Below are 17200 nucleotides of genomic sequence, written 5' to 3'. Positions count from 1 at the left end.
AAAATGTACAGATACAAAACTTGAAACCACTGATTTCTAAAAGTTTCAGTCTCGTTACTTTGTCGTCCATTTTATCTCCAGCCTGAAGGCTACAGAACAGGCCACATACTCTTTCTACCGTATCCTATATCTGCTACATGATTGATGTTAGATTCGTTTGTTTTTTGTCGTGGTGTTGGTGGAAAGCTGCAACGACCGATCTCTCCAACAGCACGCTGGGAATGGACAAGATAAATATTTTATGCCCCTGCCTTTGACAAAGTGGGCACTTCTTATCACCGGGCGACATCCGCGCTCACCTAAAAAAGCCAATATGCCACTGGTTGAGAGAAATTGTCATTGTTTTTGGGCAGAATTATGTGAGGTTTTATGTGTTGTTGGGGAATGCGTCTTGGTCAGTTGAGCTCAGAAAATGTCGACCTTGTCAATCTTGCCTGATAAGAGGTCCGACCCTGGTCTCACCTCATCCCTCTCTCTCTCTCTCTCTCTCTCTCTCTGTCTCTCTGTCTCTCTGTCTCTCTGTCTCTCTGTCTCTCTGTCTCTGTCTCTCTGCCTCTCTGCGTCTCTGTCTGTCTCTCTGTCTCTCTGTCTCTCTGTCTCTCTGTCTCTCTGTCTCTCTGTCTCTCTGTCTCTCTGTCTCTCTGTCTCTCTGTCTCTCTGTCTCTCTGTCTCTCTGTCTCTCTGTCTCTCTCTCTGTCTCTCTGTCTCTCTGTGTCTCTCTGACCCCAATTCTCCTCAGGGCACTTTATTTATTCCTCTGTTAGTCTCCACCTCTTCAGAGCAGACAAAAGCTTTTTTATTGGTCACTCAGTCATCAATGGGCTGGTCCTGGCTGAGAGACCGAGGCTCCAGGCAGACATCCAGGCCATTAGCTCTGCCCAGAGCCAACTATAGATCCTCGTCAGTTCTAGAGGCTAAGGATGCTGGGTAAAAATACCCTCCTGCTGGAGAAAGTCTGCCTGTGATTGTGATGTGGTATGTTGTCTGAGTTCACACCTTGGAGGTAACTGGTTTAGTTGTGGGGCAGGGAGTCGGTCTTTCTGCCCTCCTCCACCAAGGCACATCTTGAACATGTCTCTACCCTAACTGGGCATCTGGATGCCTGGGTGAAGCGTGTGGAAATGGCCTGGTCTGTGTTGTCTTTACAGCTGCAGAAAGGAAAACCATAGCGACAGGTCAACATTTGAGAGGTGTTGCGTGTATGAACTGAACACTGATGGTCAATACTTGACCCTGGCTGTCATACCTCACACAGTAGGCTTCGTCTTCAGACTACTTTCCCTGACATTCATTGGTTAGGAATCTGTATCCAAATAAAAACTACATCTAAATGCTCCCCAATGTATTTTTAATTAGATTTTTTTTTCTTTTTTCCCTTTTTCTATCCAATTTAACCATGGCCCGTGCCAATTGGTAGTTGGTCTTGTCCCATCGCTGCAACTCCCGTACGGACTCGGGGAGGCGAAGGTCGAGAGCCGCGGGTCTTCCCACACGACCCCCGCCAAGCCGCACTTCTTCTTGACACAATGTTCGCTTAACCCCGAAGCCAGCCGCACCAATGTGTCGGAGGAAACACCGTACAGCTGACAACCGTGCATCTCCCTCAGCCCGCCACGAGGAGCGTGATGGGACGAGGACAGCCCATGTGACCAAACCCTCACCTAATCAGGATGACGCTGGGCCAATTGTGCGCCGTCTCCCGGGTCGCGGTCGGCTGCGACACAGCCTGGAATCGAACCGGGGTCTGTAGTGACGCAGCTAGCACCACTGCTCCCCAGTGTTTTAACAAGACCTAGAAATCCCATCAGGATCCTCAGGTATTCCTGGATTAGACTACGTGACTGTTCTGCTGTACTATCTGGTTACCGTGGATACAGGGGACTGACTGGAATTCTAGAACCCTGCTGAGCAACAAGTGATTGTGATCATGTGCTTGTGGACTGAGAGTGGTGATGCAATGTGTCCTCAGATAGCCTAGTATATCTGGCTGGGCCTTAATGACATTAGCAGATGTTGTTGTATCTTCATGCTGTTTTGAGCTATTTTAAAACTCATTATCTGTTTCTCACTGTTTCTCTCACTCTCTCCAACTGTCAGTTCTTGTAAAAATCTAAAGCTCCGAGGCAGGCAGGTGCTGAGATGTCAGTCTGAGAAAGAAATGAAGATCTCCTTTCTGGTAATCGTTCCTCTGACGGTCGGGTGAATTATAAAGTTACTGCCTAGCCTTTCCTGAGTAGAACACCCATTCAACTGTCTTCCTATTCCGCCTGCATTTCTCATCAGAGCTCTTTCCATTATGGAATCTCTTTATGTCTTAATGAGGAAGAGAATGGAGAGATGACGATGTTACCGCAACAGAGATGCTTAGAACCAGATCATTACTGTGGATGAGAACAGAATGACTTAACTTACTAAAGTTGTCAAAGTATATGGTGTAGTTCTTACTTTACATTAAGAAGGAACGTGTTCCCCACGTGGACGGTTTTCCAGGTAGATAACTGGCCTAAAAGGGGACGGTTTTCCAGGTAGATTTCCAGGTAGATAACTGGCCTAAAAGGGGGACGGTTTTCCAGGTAGATAACTGGCCTAAAAGGGGGACGGTCTTCCAAAAAACTCCCTAGAAAGGCCAAAACCTGGGAAGAAAACTGGGGTGTCCAGTCCTCTTCTGGCTGTGCCGCGTGGAGATTATAACAGAACATGGCCAAGATTACTTATTGATGTAGTCAAATGTCTCAACTGATGCTTGTCCCTGTTCACCAGGGCCCGTGTCTCAGCTGATGCTTGTCCCTGTTCACCAGGGCCCGTGTCTCAGCTGATGTCTGTCCCTGTTCACCAGGGCCTGTGTCTCAGCTGATGCCTGTCCCTGTTCACCAGGGCCCGTGTCTCAGCTGATGCCTGTCCCTGTTCACCAGGGCCCGTGTCTCAGCTGATGCCTATCCCTGTTCACCAGGGCCCGTGTCTCAGCTGATGCCTGTCCCTGTTCACCAGGGCCCGTGTCTCAGCTGATGCCTATCCCTGTTCACCAGGGCCCGTGTCTCAGCTGATGCCTGTCCCTGTTCACCAGGGCCCGTGTCTCAGCTGATGCCTGTCCCTGTTCACCAGGGCCCGTGTCTCAGCTGATGCCTGTCCCTGTTCACCAGGGCCTGTGTCTCAGCTGATCAAATCAAGTGTATTTATATAGCCCTTCGTACATCAGCTGATATCTCAAAGTGCTGTACAGAAACCCAGCTTAAAACCCCAAACAGCAAGCAATGCAGGTGTAGAAGCACGGTGGCTAGGAAAAACTCCCTAGAAAGGCCAAAACCTAGGAAGAAACCTAGAGGAACCAGGCTATGTGGGTTGGCCAGTCCTCTTCTGGCTGTGCCGGGTGGAGATTATAACAGAACATGGCCAAAATGTTCATAAATGACCAGCATGGTCGAATAATAATAAAAGCTGATGCCTGTCCCTGTTCACCAGGGCCCGTGTCTCAGCTGATGCCTGTCCCTGTTCACCAGGGCCCGTGTCTCAGCTGTTGGCTGTCCCTGTTCACCAGGGCCCGTGTCTCAGCTGTTGGCTGTCCCTGTTCACCAGGGCCCGTGTCTCAGCTGATGCCTGTCCCTGTTCACCAGGGCCAGTGTCTCAGCTGATGTCTGCCCCTGTTCACCAGGGCCCGTGTCTCAGCTGATGCCTGCCCCTGTTCACCAGGGCCCGTGTCTCAGCTGATGCCTGTCCCTGTTCACCAGGGCCCGTGTCTCAGCTGATGCCTGCCCCTGTTCACCAGGGCCCGTGTCTCAGCTGATGCCTGTCCCTGTTCACCAGGGCCCGTGTCTCAGCTGATGCCTGCCCCTGTTCACCAGGGCCCGTGTCTCAGCTGATGTCTGTCCCTGTTCACCAGGGCCGGTGTCTCAGCTGATGTTTGTCCCTGTTCACCAGGGCCCGTGTCTCAGCTGATGCCTGTCCCTGTTCACCAGGGCCCGTGTCTCAGCTGATGCCTGTCCCTGTTCACCAGGGCCGGTGTCTCAGCTGATACCTGCCCCTGTTCACCAGGGCCCGTGTCTCAGCTGATGGCTGTCCCTGTTCACCAGGGCCCGTGTCTCAGCTGATGCCTGTCCCTGTTCACCAGGGCCCGTGTCTCAGCTGTTGCCTGTCCCTGTTCACCAGGGCCCGTGTCTCAGCTGTTGGCTGTCCCTGTTCACCAGGGCCCGTGTCTCAGCTGTTGGCTGTCCCTGTTCACCAGGGCCCGTGTCTCAGCTGTTGGCTGTCCCTGTTCACCAGGGCCCGTGTCTCAGCTGATGTCTGCCCCTGTTCACCAGGGCCCGTGTCTCAGCTGATGCCTGCCCCTGTTCACCAGGGCCCGTGTCTCAGCTGATGCCTGTCCCTGTTCACCAGGGCCCGTGTCTCAGCTGATGCCTGCCCCTGTTCACCAGGGCCCGTGTCTCAGCTGATGCCTGTCCCTGTTCACCAGGGCCCGTGTCTCAGCTGATGCCTGCCCCTGTTCACCAGGGCCCGTGTCTCAGCTGATGTCTGTCCCTGTTCACCAGGGCCCGTGTCTCAGCTGATGTTTGTCCCTGTTCACCAGGGCCCGTGTCTCAGCTGATGCCTGTCCCTGTTCACCAGGGCCCGTGTCTCAGCTGATGCCTGTCCCTGTTCACCAGGGCCCGTGTCTCAGATGATACCTGCCCCTGTTCACCAGGGCCCGTGTCTCAGCTGATGGCTGTCCCTGTTCACCAGGGCCCGTGTCTCAGCTGATGGCTGTCCCTGTTCACCAGGGCCCGTGTCTCAGCTGATGGCTGTCCCTGTTCACCAGGGCCCGTGTCTCAGCTGATGCCTGTCCCTGTTCACCAGGGCCCGTGTCTCAGCTGATGGCTGTCCCTGTTCACCAGGGCCCGTGTCTCAGCTGATGCCTGTCCCTGTTCACCAGGGCCCGTGTCTCAGCTGATGCCTGTCCCTGTTCACCAGGGCCCGTGTCTCAGCTGATGCCTGTCCCTGTTCACCAGGGCCCGTGTCTCAGCTGATGGCTGTCCCTGTTCACCAGGGCCCGTGTCTCAGCTGATGGCTGTCCCTGTTCACCAGGGCCCGTGTCTCAGCTGATGGCTGTCCCTGTTCACCAGGGCCCGTGTCTCAGCTGATGCCTGTCCCTGTTCACCAGGGCCCGTGTCCCAGCTGATGCCTGTCCCTGTTCACCAGGGCCCGTGTCTCAGCTGATGGCTGTCCCTGTTCACCAGGGCCCGTGTCTCAGCTGATGGCTGTCCCTGTTCACCAGGGCCCGTGTCTCAGCTGATGGCTGTCCCTGTTCACCAGGGCCCGTGTCTCAGCTGATGGCTGTCCCTGTTCACCAGGGCCCGTGTCTCAGCTGATGGCTGTCCCTGTTCACCAGGGCCCGTGTCTCAGCTGATGGCTGTCCCTGTTCACCAGGGCCCGTGTCTCAGCTGATGGCTGTCCCTGTTCACCAGGGCCCGTGTCTCAGCTGATGGCTGTCCCTGTTCACCAGGGCCCGTGTCTCAGCTGATGGCTGTCCCTGTTCACCAGGGCCCGTGTCTCAGCTGATGGCTGTCCCTGTTCACCAGGGCCCGTGTCTCAGCTGATGGCTGTCCCTGTTCACCAGGGCCCGTGTCTCAGCTGATGGCTGTCCCTGTTCACCAGGGCCCGTGTCTCAGCTGATGGCTGTCCCTGTTCACCAGGGCCCGTGTCTCAGCTGATGGCTGTCCCTGTTCACCAGGGCCCGTGTCTCAGCTGATGGCTGTCCCTGTTCACCAGGGCCCGTGTCTCAGCTGATGGCTGTCCCTGTTCACCAGGGCCCGTGTCTCAGCTGATGGCTGTCCCTGTTCACCAGGGCCCGTGTCTCAGCTGATGGCTGTCCCTGTTCACCAGGGCCCGTGTCTCAGCTGATGGCTGTCCCTGTTCACCAGGGCCCGTGTCTCAGCTGATGGCTGTCCCTGTTCACCAGGGCCCGTGTCTCAGCTGATGGCTGTCCCTGTTCACCAGGGCCCGTGTCTCAGCTGATGGCTGATGTCCCTGTTCTGTCCCAACCAGGGCCCGTGTCTCAGCTGATGCCTGCCCCTGTTCACCAGGGCCCGTGTCTCAGCTGATGCCTGCCCCTGTTCACCAGGGCCCGTGTCTCAGCTGATGCCTGTCCCTGTTCACCAGGGCCCGTGTCTCAGCTGATGCCTGTCCCTGTTCACCAGGGCCCGTGTCTCAGCTGATGCCTGTCCCTGTTCACCAGGGCCCGTGTCTCAGCTGATGCCTGTCCCTGTTCACCAGGGCCCGTGTCTCAGCTGATGCCTGCCCCTGTTCACCAGGGCCCGTGTCTCAGCTGATGCCTGTCCCTGTTCACCAGGGCCCGTGTCTCAGCTGATGCCTGTCCCTGTTCACCAGGGCCCGTGTCTCAGCTGATGCCTGTCCCTGTTCACCAGGGCCGGTGTCTCAGCTGATGCCTGTCCCTGTTCACCAGGGCCGGTGTCTCAGCTGATGCCTGTCCCTGTTCACCAGGGCCCGTGTCTCAGCTGATGGCTGTCCCTGTTCCTCCCTGAGTCGTACGTGTTTCTTCACCTTGTTGCTAGGAGCTGAATCTAGTTAATACTGTGTCAGGGCCTGTTACTGTGTGTGTTTCTCCAGACACAAGACTAATGTGTTTTGTCTCTTCCAGGCGTCCTTCCTCACCAAGAAGCTCAACATCACAGGGAAGAGGGTGAACCTGGCCATCTGGGTAAGGCCTTCTCTCTCTCTCTGTCTCTCTGTCTCTCTGTCTCTCTGTCTCTCTGTCTCTCTGTCTCTGCGTGTAACTCCTCTGGGTCCTCATATGGTCCCTGGCATCCTGTTCCCTACATGGTGTACTGCTTTTGACCAGAGCTCATATGGGGAACAGGATGTAGATCCCTTAATCTGCTTTGACTTCCTGTTAATCCTCGAAGAAATGATATGGTCCTGCAGTGATCTCTCTGTCCTGTTACATATGGTCCTGCAGTGATCTCTCTCTCTCTCTGTCCTGTTACATATGGTCCTGCAGTGATCTCTCTCTCTCTGTCCTGTAACATATGGTCCTGCAGTGATCTCTCTCTCTCTGTCCTGTAACATATGGTCCTGCAGTGATCTCTCTCTCTCTGTCCTGTAACATATGGTCCTGCAGTGATCTCTCTGTCCTGTAACATATGGTCCTGCAGTGATCTCTCTGTCCTATAACATATGGTCCTGCAGTGATCTCTCTGTCCTGTAACATATGGTCCTGCAGTGATCTCTCTGTCCTGTAACATATGGTCCTGCAGTGATCTCTCTGTCCTGTAACATATGGTCCTGCAGTGATCTCTCTCTCTCTGTCCTGTAACATATGGTCCTGCAGTGATCTCTCTCTCTCTGTCCTGTAACATATGGTCCTGCAGTGATCTCTCTCTCTGTCCTGTAACATATGGTCCTGCAGTGATCTCTCTCTCTCTGTCCTGTAACATATGGTCCTGCAGTGATCTCTCTCTCTCTGTCCTGTAACATATGGTCCTGCAGTGATCTCTCTGTCCTGTAACATATGGTCCTGCAGTGATCTCTCTCTCTCTCTGTCCAATAACATATGGTCCTGCAGTGATCTCTCTGTCCTGTAACATATGGTCCTGCAGTGATCTCTCTCTCTCTGTCCTGTAACATATGGTCCTGCAGTGATCTCTCTCTCTCTGTCCTGTAACATATGGTCCTGCAGGGATCTCTCTCTCTCTGTCCTGTAACATATGGTCCTGCAGTGATCTCTCTCTCTCTGTCCTGTAACATATGGTCCTGCAGTGATCTCTCTCTCTCTCTCTGTCCTGTAACATATGGTCCTGCAGTGATCTCTCTCTCTCTCTGTCCTGTAACATATGGTCCTGCAGTGATCTCTCTGTCCTGTAACATATGGTCCTGCAGTGATCTCTCTCTCTCTGTCCTATAACATATGGTCCTGCAGTGATCTCTCTCTCTGTCCTGTAACATATGGTCCTGCAGTGATCTCTCTCTCTGTCCTATAACATATGGTCCTGCAGTGATCTCTCTCCCCCTGTCCTATAACATATGGTCCTGCAGTGATCTCTCTGTCCTGTAACATATGGTCCTGCAGTGATCTCCCCCTGTCCTATAACATATGGTCCTGCAGTGATCTCTCTCTGTCCTATAACATATAGTCCTGCAGTGATCTCTCTCTGTCCTATAACATATGGTCCTGCAGTGATCTCTCTGTCCTATAACATATGGTCCTGCAGTGATCTCCCCCTGTCCTATAACATATGGTCCTGCAGTGATCTCCCCCTGTCCTGTAACATATGGTCCTGCAGTGATCTCTCTGTCCTATAACATATGGTCCTGCAGTGATCTCCCCCTGTCCTATAACATATGGTCCTGCAGTGATCTCTCTGTCCTATAACATATGGTCCTGCCTCATTTGATGCAATAGGAACAGGAATCCGGCATCCATTCTGATTTGAGTCAGTCTGTTGCAGGCAGGGAGAGATGCATCGTTGACATTATTTGTCTGAATCAGTCTGGCTTGCAGGTGTTTCTTCCTGGTGTGTAATGTTGTTCTCGCCACCAAACTGTAGCCAGAGTCACTGTCCATGTCAAACAGTCTTTTTCCAGAGGCTTGAACAGTGGACTCTCTCTCTCTCTCTCTCTCTCTCTCTCTCTCTCTCTCTCTCTGTCTCTCTCTGTCTCTCTCTGTCTCTCTCTCTCTCTGTCTCTCTCTGTCTCTGTCTCTCTCTCTGTCTCTGTCTCTCTCTCTCTCTCTGTCTCTCTCTCTCTCTCTGTCTCTCTCTCTCTCTCTGTCTCTCTCTCTCTCTCTGTCTCTCTCTCTCTCTGTCTCTGTCTCTCTCTGTCTCTCTCTGTCTCTCTCTGTCTCTCTCTGTCTCTCTCTGTCTCTCTCTGTCTCTCTCTGTCTCTCTCTGTCTCTCTGTCGCTCTCTCGCTCTCTCGCTCTACCCCAGGATACAGCAGGTCAGGAGCGCTTCCACGCCTTAGGTCCCATCTACTACAGAGACTCCAACGGAGCCATATTGGTCTATGACATCACAGATGAGGACTCTTTCCAGAAGGTGGCTATGATCTCCTCGGGGAGAACAGCGGAGAGCCGTGTCCCAAAGAGCACCCTAATTCCCTATACAGTGCACTACATTTGACCAGGGCCCATAGGGAAACGGGGTGCTATTAGGAACACAGCCTCTGGAGAGAAGAACATCATTTCAAAAATGAGTTACATAGAAATGTCAAGATGTATGATTATGGAAAATGGTTTCTTTTGATATTCATATTTAATTTGCATCGGTGTCTCTGTGTTCTAATGTTGAAATGTTCTTTTCTTGAACTGTAAATCGATCTGAAATGTAATGTCTTTGCTTTGTAGGTGAAAAACTGGGTCAAAGAATTGAGGAAAATGTTGGGGAATGAGATTTGTTTATGTATAGTAGGTAAGTTATTGCAGACCATAGCAAACTTTTCACTTTTCAACACTTCTTTTATAGTTTATCACATTTCACCCTGTAAATGGATCAATCTTGGGTAGGGTAGCCTAGTGGTTAGGGGCGAGGGGTGGCCTAGTGGTTAGGGGCGAGGGGTGGCCTAGTGGTTAGGGGCGAGGGGTGGCCTAGTGGTTAGGGGCGAGGGGTGGCCTAGTGGTTAGGGCGAGGGGTGGCCTAGTGGTTAGGGGCGGGGTGGCCTAGTGGTTAGGGGCGAGGGTGGCCTAGTGGTTAGGGGCGAGGGGTGGCCTAGTGGTTAGGGGCGAGGGTGGCCTAGTGGTTAGGGGCGAGGGTGGCCTAGTGGTTAGGGGCGAGGGTGGCCTAGTGGTTAGGGGCGAGGGTGGCCTAGTGGTTAGGGGCGAGGGGTGGCCTAGTGGTTAGGGCGAGGGGTGGCCTAGTGGTTAGGGGCGAGGGGTGGCCTAGTGGTTAGGGGCGAGGGGTGGCCTAGTGGTTAGGGGCGAGGGGTGGCCTAGTGGTTAGGGGCGAGGGGTGGCCTAGTGGTTAGGGGCGAGGGGTGGCCTAGTGGTTAGGGCGAGGGGGTGGCCTAGTGGTTAGGGGTGGCCTAGTGGTTAGGGGTGGCCTAGTGGTTAGGGGTGGCCTAGTGGTTAGGGGTGGCCTAGTGGTTAGGGGTGGCCTAGTGGTTAGGGGTGGCCTAGTGGTTAGGGGTGGCCTAGTGGTTAGGGGTGGCCTAGTGGTTAGGGGTGGCCTAGTGGTTAGGGGTGGCCTAGTGGTTAGGGGTGGCCTAGTGGTTAGGGGTGGCCTAGTGGTTAGGGGTGGCCTAGTGGTTAGGGGTGGCCTAGGGGCGAGGGGTGGCCTAGGGGCGGGGGCGGCCTAGGGGCGAGGGGCGGCCTAGGGCGAGGGGTGGCCTAGGGGCGAGGGGTGGCCTAGGGGCGAGGGGTGGCCTAGGGCGAGGGGTGGCCTAGGGGCGAGGGGGGCCTAGGGCGGGTGGCCTAGGGGCGAGGGGTGGCCTAGGGGCGAGGGGTGGCCTAGGGGTGGCCTAGGGGAGGGGTGGCCTAGGGGCGGGTGGCCTAGTGGTTAGGGGTGGCCTAGTGGTTAGGGGTGGCCTAGTGGTTAGGGGTGGCCTAGTGGTTAGGGGTGGCCTAGTGGTTAGGGTGGCCTAGTGGTTAGGGGTGGCCTAGTGGTTAGGGGTGGCCTAGTGGTTAGGGGTGGCCTAGTGGTTAGGGGTGGCCTAGTGGTTAGGGGTGGCCTAGTGGTTAGGGGGTGGCCTAGTGGTTAGGGGTGGCCTAGTGGTTAGGGGTGGCCTAGTGGTTAGGGGTGGCCTAGTGGTTGGTTAGTGGTTAGGGGTGGCCTAGTGGTTAGGGGGCGCCTAGGGGTTGCTAGAGGCGAGGGGTGGCCTAGTGGTTAGAGCGTTGGACTAGTAACCAAAAGGTTGCAAGTTCGAATCCCCGAGCTGACAAGGTACAAATCTGTCGTTCTGCCTAACTGTTCCTAGGCCGTCATTGATAATAAGAATTTGTTCTTAACTGACTTGCCTGGTTAAATAAAGGTTAAATAAAGGTTTAAAAAATAATTTAAAAAAGTGGCGTGGAGAATTTAGTTTAGTTACGGGGCACTGCAATTGAAAAGAAATCCTAATCATTTCTTAATATGTTGCCAGGATGGAGGGAGTCTAGAATATAGTTTGTTTGTCTCTGATATTCTCTTGCCTCCCAATTTCAGTCACATAAGACCATCTGTCGGACAGCTCAATGTGCTCCAGACACATCCCGCTGTTCTCTCCCTCTGAAATGTCAACGCCTACAACTTTCAACCCTGACGTTCAGTCTTTCAAATGCAGGACGAGTTGCACGGAGTAGATCATTGACATTGTTGCGGTGACATCCTCCTCAATATTTATGTGATATCTTAACTAGAGCCAGACCCGTATGAGATTTGTGGGTCCGATACTGATTTTAGGGAGGCAAAAGTCACCGATTTTGATATTGGTTTTTAGATGTGGCATGAAAAACACACCTTTTCTCACAAATTGTTTTCTAAAGGTTTAACAGATACTCAAAATTATGATTTCTAAACGAACAATTAAAAATAACACATAATTTAAGAACATTTTATTTGTTGTTTACAAGAGAACCACCAAAAAGCTACTATATCCTAAATAAATACGAAAGCAAATACAAAACCGTTGTTCAGTTTACCACCTTAGACAAATATTTAAGTTGTACCCATCTATGGCAGTGCATAAGAATGCAGAGGTGTCTGTGCTGAAACACCACAAGTACACTAATAAACAAGAAGGTCTCAAAGTCAATCTGAAACTGCACTGTTCACAACTTAGGCATTGAGATGCAGGCTAAATACCTTGCTGGCTAGCTAGGCTAAATACCTTGCTGGCTAGCTAGGCTGAACTACCTTGCTGGCTAGCTAAGCTAAATACCTTGCTGGCTAGCTAGGCTGAACTACCTTGCTGGCTAGCTAAGCTAAATACCTTGCTGGCTAGCTAGGCGAACTACCTTGCTGGCTAGCTAGGCTGAACTACCTTGCTGGCTAGCTAGGCTTAACTACCTTGCTGGCTAGCTAGGCTTAACTACCTGCTGGCTGGCTTAACTAGCTAGGCTTAACTACCTTGCTGGCTAGCTAGGCTTAACTACCTTGCTGGCTAGCCAGGCTTAACTACCTTGCTGGCTAGCTAGGCTTAACTACCTTGCTGGCTAGCTAGGCTTAACTACCTTGCTGGCTAGCTAGGCTTAACTACCTTGCTGGCTAGCTAGGCTTAACTACCTTGCTGGCTAGCTAGGCTTAACTACCTTGCTGGCTAGCTAGGCTTAACTACCTTGCTGGCTAGCTAGGCTTAACTACCTTGCTGGCTAGCTAGGCTTAACTACCTTGCTGGCTAGCTAGGCTTAACTACACCTTGCTGGCTAGCTAGGCTTAACTACCTTGCTGGCTAGCTAGGCTTAACTACCTTGCTGGCTAGCTAGGCTTAACTACCTTGCTGGCTAGCTAGGCGAACTACCTTGCTGGCTAGCTAGGCGAACTACCTTGCTGGCTAGCTAGGCTTAACTACCTTGCTGGCTAGCTAGGCTTAACTACCTTGCTGGCTAGCTAGGCTTAACTACCTTGCTGGCTAGCTAGGCTTAACTACCTTGCTGGCTAGCTAGGCTTAACTACCTTGCTGGCTAGCTAGGCTTAACTACCTTGCTGGCTAGCTAGGCTTAACTACCTTGCTGGCTAGCTAGGCTTAACTACCTTGCTGGCTAGCTAGGCTTAACTACCTTGCTGGCTAGCTAGGCTTAACTACCTTGCTGGCTAGCTAGGCTTAACTACCTTGCTGGCTAGCTAGGCTTAACTACCTTGCTGGCTAGCTAGGCTTAACTACCTTGCTGGCTAGCTAGGCTTAACTACCTTGCTGGCTAGCTAGGCTTAACTACCTTGCTGGCTAGCTAGGCTTAACTACCTTGCTGGCTAGCTAGGCTTAACTACCTTGCTGGCTAGCTAGGCTTAACTACCTTGCTGGCTAGCTAGGCTTAACTACCTTGCTGGCTAGCTAGGCTTAACTACCTTGCTGGCTAGCTAGGCTTAACTACCTTGCTGGCTAGCTAGGCTTAACTACCTTGCTGGCTAGCTAGGCTTAACTACCTTGCTGGCTAGCTAGGCTTAACTACCTTGCTGGCTAGCTAGGCTTAACTACCTTGCTGGCTAGCTAGGCTTAACTACCTTGCTGGCTAGCTAGGCTTAACTACCTTGCTGGCTAGCTAGGCTTAACTACCTTGCTGGCTAGCTAGGCTTAACTACCTTGCTGGCTAGCTAGGCTTAACTACCTTGCTGGCTAGCTAGGCTAACTACCTTGCTGGCTAGCTAGGCGAACTACCTTGCTGGCTAGCTAGGCTTAACTACCTTGCTGGCTAGCTAGGCTTAACTACCTTGCTGGCTAGCTAGGCTTAACTACCTTGCTGGCTAGCTAGGCGAACGTTAACGAAGTGAAAGGTGTGATAAGGACAGGGCTGCTTACTTGGTGAAGTGTACTTTATTTACTTATTCAACTATGCTGTCGCTGGCTGTGGAAAACTACTCACTGTCAAGTCACCATGGTTACTGTTTCTCACATTGTGACGTAGGGCTGAATGATGCTCAGTGAGCAGTCCATAGAGCGCCCTCTTCAGACGGATTTGTTTATTCTATCTATATAATATCTGCGCTTTAGCTGTGGAATAAAGATACAAATATTTTTGTAAAAGACTCATATCAGCCGATATATATATATATATATATATATATTGGTCAATCAAATGTATTTATAAAGCCCCTTTTTGCATCAGCCGATGTCACAAAGTGCTTTACAGAAACTCTAAAACGCCTAAAACCCCAAACAGCAAGCAGATATAGAAGCACGGTGGCTAGGGAAAAACTCCCTAGAAAGGTCAGAACCGAGGAAGAAACCTAGAGGAACCAGGCTATCTGGGGTGGCCAGTCCTCTTCTAGCTGTGCCGGGTGGAGATTATAACTGAACGTGGCCAAGATGTTACAATGTTCATAGATGACCTGCAGGCTCAGATAATAATAATCACATATTGGTCAACTGATTTTATAGGATCTCATCTTAACTAGACTAACTGCTGTGGGAAATGTATTTTCCTCACAAAAATGAGGGGGGGAAATGACAAAAATATTAATGCAATGATTTTACTGAGTTACAGTTCATATAAGGAATTTGGTCAATTGAAATGAATGCATTAGGCCCTAATCTATGGATTTCTCATGACTGGGCAGGGGTGCAGCCATAGGTTGGCCTGGGAGGGTGTAGGCCCACCCACTTGGAAGCCGGGCCCACCCACTGAGCAATCAGAATATTTTTTCCCCCCAAAAGGCCTTTATTACAGACAGAAATTATGGTAGAGAAATGAACATTCAATCCCCTGGCAATGGCTTTGGTGCCAATTCCATGCTCCCTTAACTTCTGTGGTGTTGTGTGACAACTGCAATTCTTTTTAGACTGGCCCTTTATTGTCCCCAGCACAAGGTGCACCTATGTAATGATCATGGCGTTTAATCAGCTTCTTGATATGCCACACCTGTGAGGTGGATGGATTATCTTGGAAAAGGATAAATGTTCACTAACAGGAATGTAAATACATTTGTGCACAACATTTGAGAGAAATACACTTTTTGTCAGTATGCAACATTTCTGCATTATTTTCGCTCTGGATAAGAGCGTCTGCTAAATGACTTAAATGTAAATGTAAATTTCAGCTGTTGGGACCAACACTTTACATGTTGCATTTTATATTTTTGTTCAGGGTGTGTACACACACGTATGTATGTGTGTGTGTGTGTGTGCACATTGAACAAAAATCAAAAATGCAATTTGGTGTAATTGTGTGTGGTGGTCATTGACTTCTGCATTGTAGATCATGAGTTAAACTAACGCTGTCAAGATAAACGTAACTGTTGCAGTCACGCCCCCAGAGGGTTATAACCTCCATGGTCTCTTCCTGGTTAAATAAAGTGTGCCTTCGATCAACTAGACGTACAGTTGGTGGTGCTAATGTTTAAATATACCGTATGTGATCTCTAAACTAATACATCCTCTGTGTTCTTCTCTTTAGGTAATAAAGTAGATCTGGAGAAGGAGAGACATGTATCAGTTGAAGAGGCAGAAGGGTTCGTTTTGTCCCTCTTCTCCTGTAACTGTACCGTAGAGAGACCTTGTACAGCAGGGGGTGTTCAGTCTTGTCAGCTTATGGTGCTGTACTGCTTTGGCAATACCTTTTCATAACGTTGTCTAAACATGAAGTCCACAGCCTTCTTTTGTTATGTGAACGTTGAATTGAATGGTGATTTGGTCGGAATATTGATAACTAACCAATCACCATTCAATTGTGTTGACAATGGAATGGTGATTGGTTCTAACGGATCGGTGTGTGTTTCTCTGTGGATTCCTCTCCTCCACAGGTATGCAGAGTCGGTGGGGGCAAAACACTATCACACATCAGCCAAACTAAACAAGGGGATAGAGGAACTCTTCCTTGACTTGTGTAAAAGTAAGCAGCCGTTCTCACATGTTATGGAATAGTGATGATGAATGGAATGGCTCCGGGTTCAGACAAAAATAAAATACTTGAAACGATTATATTATAATGGACCAAGTAGTGGGACTTCTGAATTTTGTAGATTGGACTTATAAAGCTTTTTGTTTGTAGGATGTTTGGCTTTTCTTGGTTGTAAGGACTTTCAGCTTTTGTTGGTAGGACTTTGTCTCCCCACAGTACTGACTCTCCCTCTCGTCTCCCCGCAGTACTGACTCTCCCTCTCGTCTCCCCGCAGTACTGACTCTCCCTCTCGTCTCCCCGCAGTACTGACTCTCCCTCTCGTCTCCCCGCAGTACTGACTCTCCCTCTCGTCTCCCCGCAGTACTGACTCTCCCTCTCGTCTCCCGCAGTACTGACTCTCCCTCTCGTCTCCCCGCAGTACTGACTCTCCCTCAGTCTCCCCGCAGTACTGACTCTCCCTCTCGTCTCCCCGCAGTACTGACTCTCCCTCTCGTCTCCCCGCAGTACTGACTCTCCCTCTCGTCTCCCCGCAGTACTGACTCTCCCTCGCAGTACGTCTCCCCGCAGTACTGACTCTCCCTCTCGTCTCCCCGCAGTACTGACTCTCCCTCTCGTCTCCCCGCAGTACTGACTCTCCCTCTCGTCTCCCCGCAGTACTGACTCTCCCTCTCGTCTCCCCGCAGTACTGACTCTCCCTCTCGTCTCCCGCAGTACTGACTCTCCCTCTCGTCTCCCCGCAGTACTGACTCTCCCTCTCGTCTCCCCGCAGTACTGACTCTCCCTCTCGTCTCCCCGCAGTACTGACTCTCCTCTCGTCTCCCCGCAGTACTGACTCTCCCTCTCGTCTCCCCGCAGTACTGACTCTCCCTCTCGTCTCCCTCTCGTTGACAGGAATGATGGAGACGGCCCAAGCAGAGGAGAGGGCGAAGGGTAACGGAGCCAGCCAGTCAACGACATCACGAAGGGGGGTACAGATCGTGGACGATGACCCTCAAGCCGCCACGGCCGCGGGGGCTGCTGCTCATCCGCTTAACCCCCACGTCCCAACTTACCCCATCCTCCCTCTTTCCCCCCCTTAAGCAACCAGGACTGTTGCCTCCCCTCATCTCCCTCCTTATGACATGAAGACTGCTGTTCTCCCTCTGAGTCGTCATCCACTTTACTCACTACACTTCTCCCTCTATGGAACAATGTGCTTATATACCATTCTTTATACTGTAATATATTCATTCATTGACCTCTGACCCCCCCTCCTGACCCATCCATGTGAGACCTCTGACCCCCCCTCCTGACCCATCCATGTGAGACCTCCATCCATATGAGACCTCTGACCCATCCATGTGAGACCTCCCCCTCCTGACCCATCCATGAGACCTCTGAGACCTCTGAGACCTCCCCCCCTCCTGACCCATCCATATGAGACTTCTGACCCCCCCTTCTTACCCATCCATATGAGACCTCTGACCCCCCCCTGACCCATCCATATGAGACCTCTGACCTCCCCCCCCTGACCCATCCATATGAGACCTCTGACCCCCCCTCCTGACCCATCCATATGAGACCTCTGATCCATATGAGACCCCCCCCTCCTGACCCATCCATGTGAGACCTCTGACCCCCCCCCCCATCCTGACCCATCCATGTGAGACCTCTGACCCCATCCATATGAGACCCCCTGAGACCTCTGACCCCCCCTCCTGACCCATCCATATGAGACCTCTGAGTGATGAAGAGAACATGGAAGGAATGA

The 17200-nt window shown here is 51.7% G+C and overlaps 1 pseudogene; it reads left to right on the top strand.

Annotated features, from left to right (window-relative positions):
• Positions 1-1558: 1558 nt before the first annotated feature.
• LOC123995852 lies at positions 1559-16483 on the top strand (annotated as a pseudogene).
• Positions 16484-17200: the final 717 nt, after the last annotated feature.

Source organism: Oncorhynchus gorbuscha, linkage group LG14, assembly GCF_021184085.1.
Source record: "Oncorhynchus gorbuscha isolate QuinsamMale2020 ecotype Even-year linkage group LG14, OgorEven_v1.0, whole genome shotgun sequence".
Lineage (NCBI taxonomy): Eukaryota > Metazoa > Chordata > Actinopteri > Salmoniformes > Salmonidae > Oncorhynchus > Oncorhynchus gorbuscha.
This window is presented reverse-complemented; position numbering and strand designations above follow the sequence as displayed.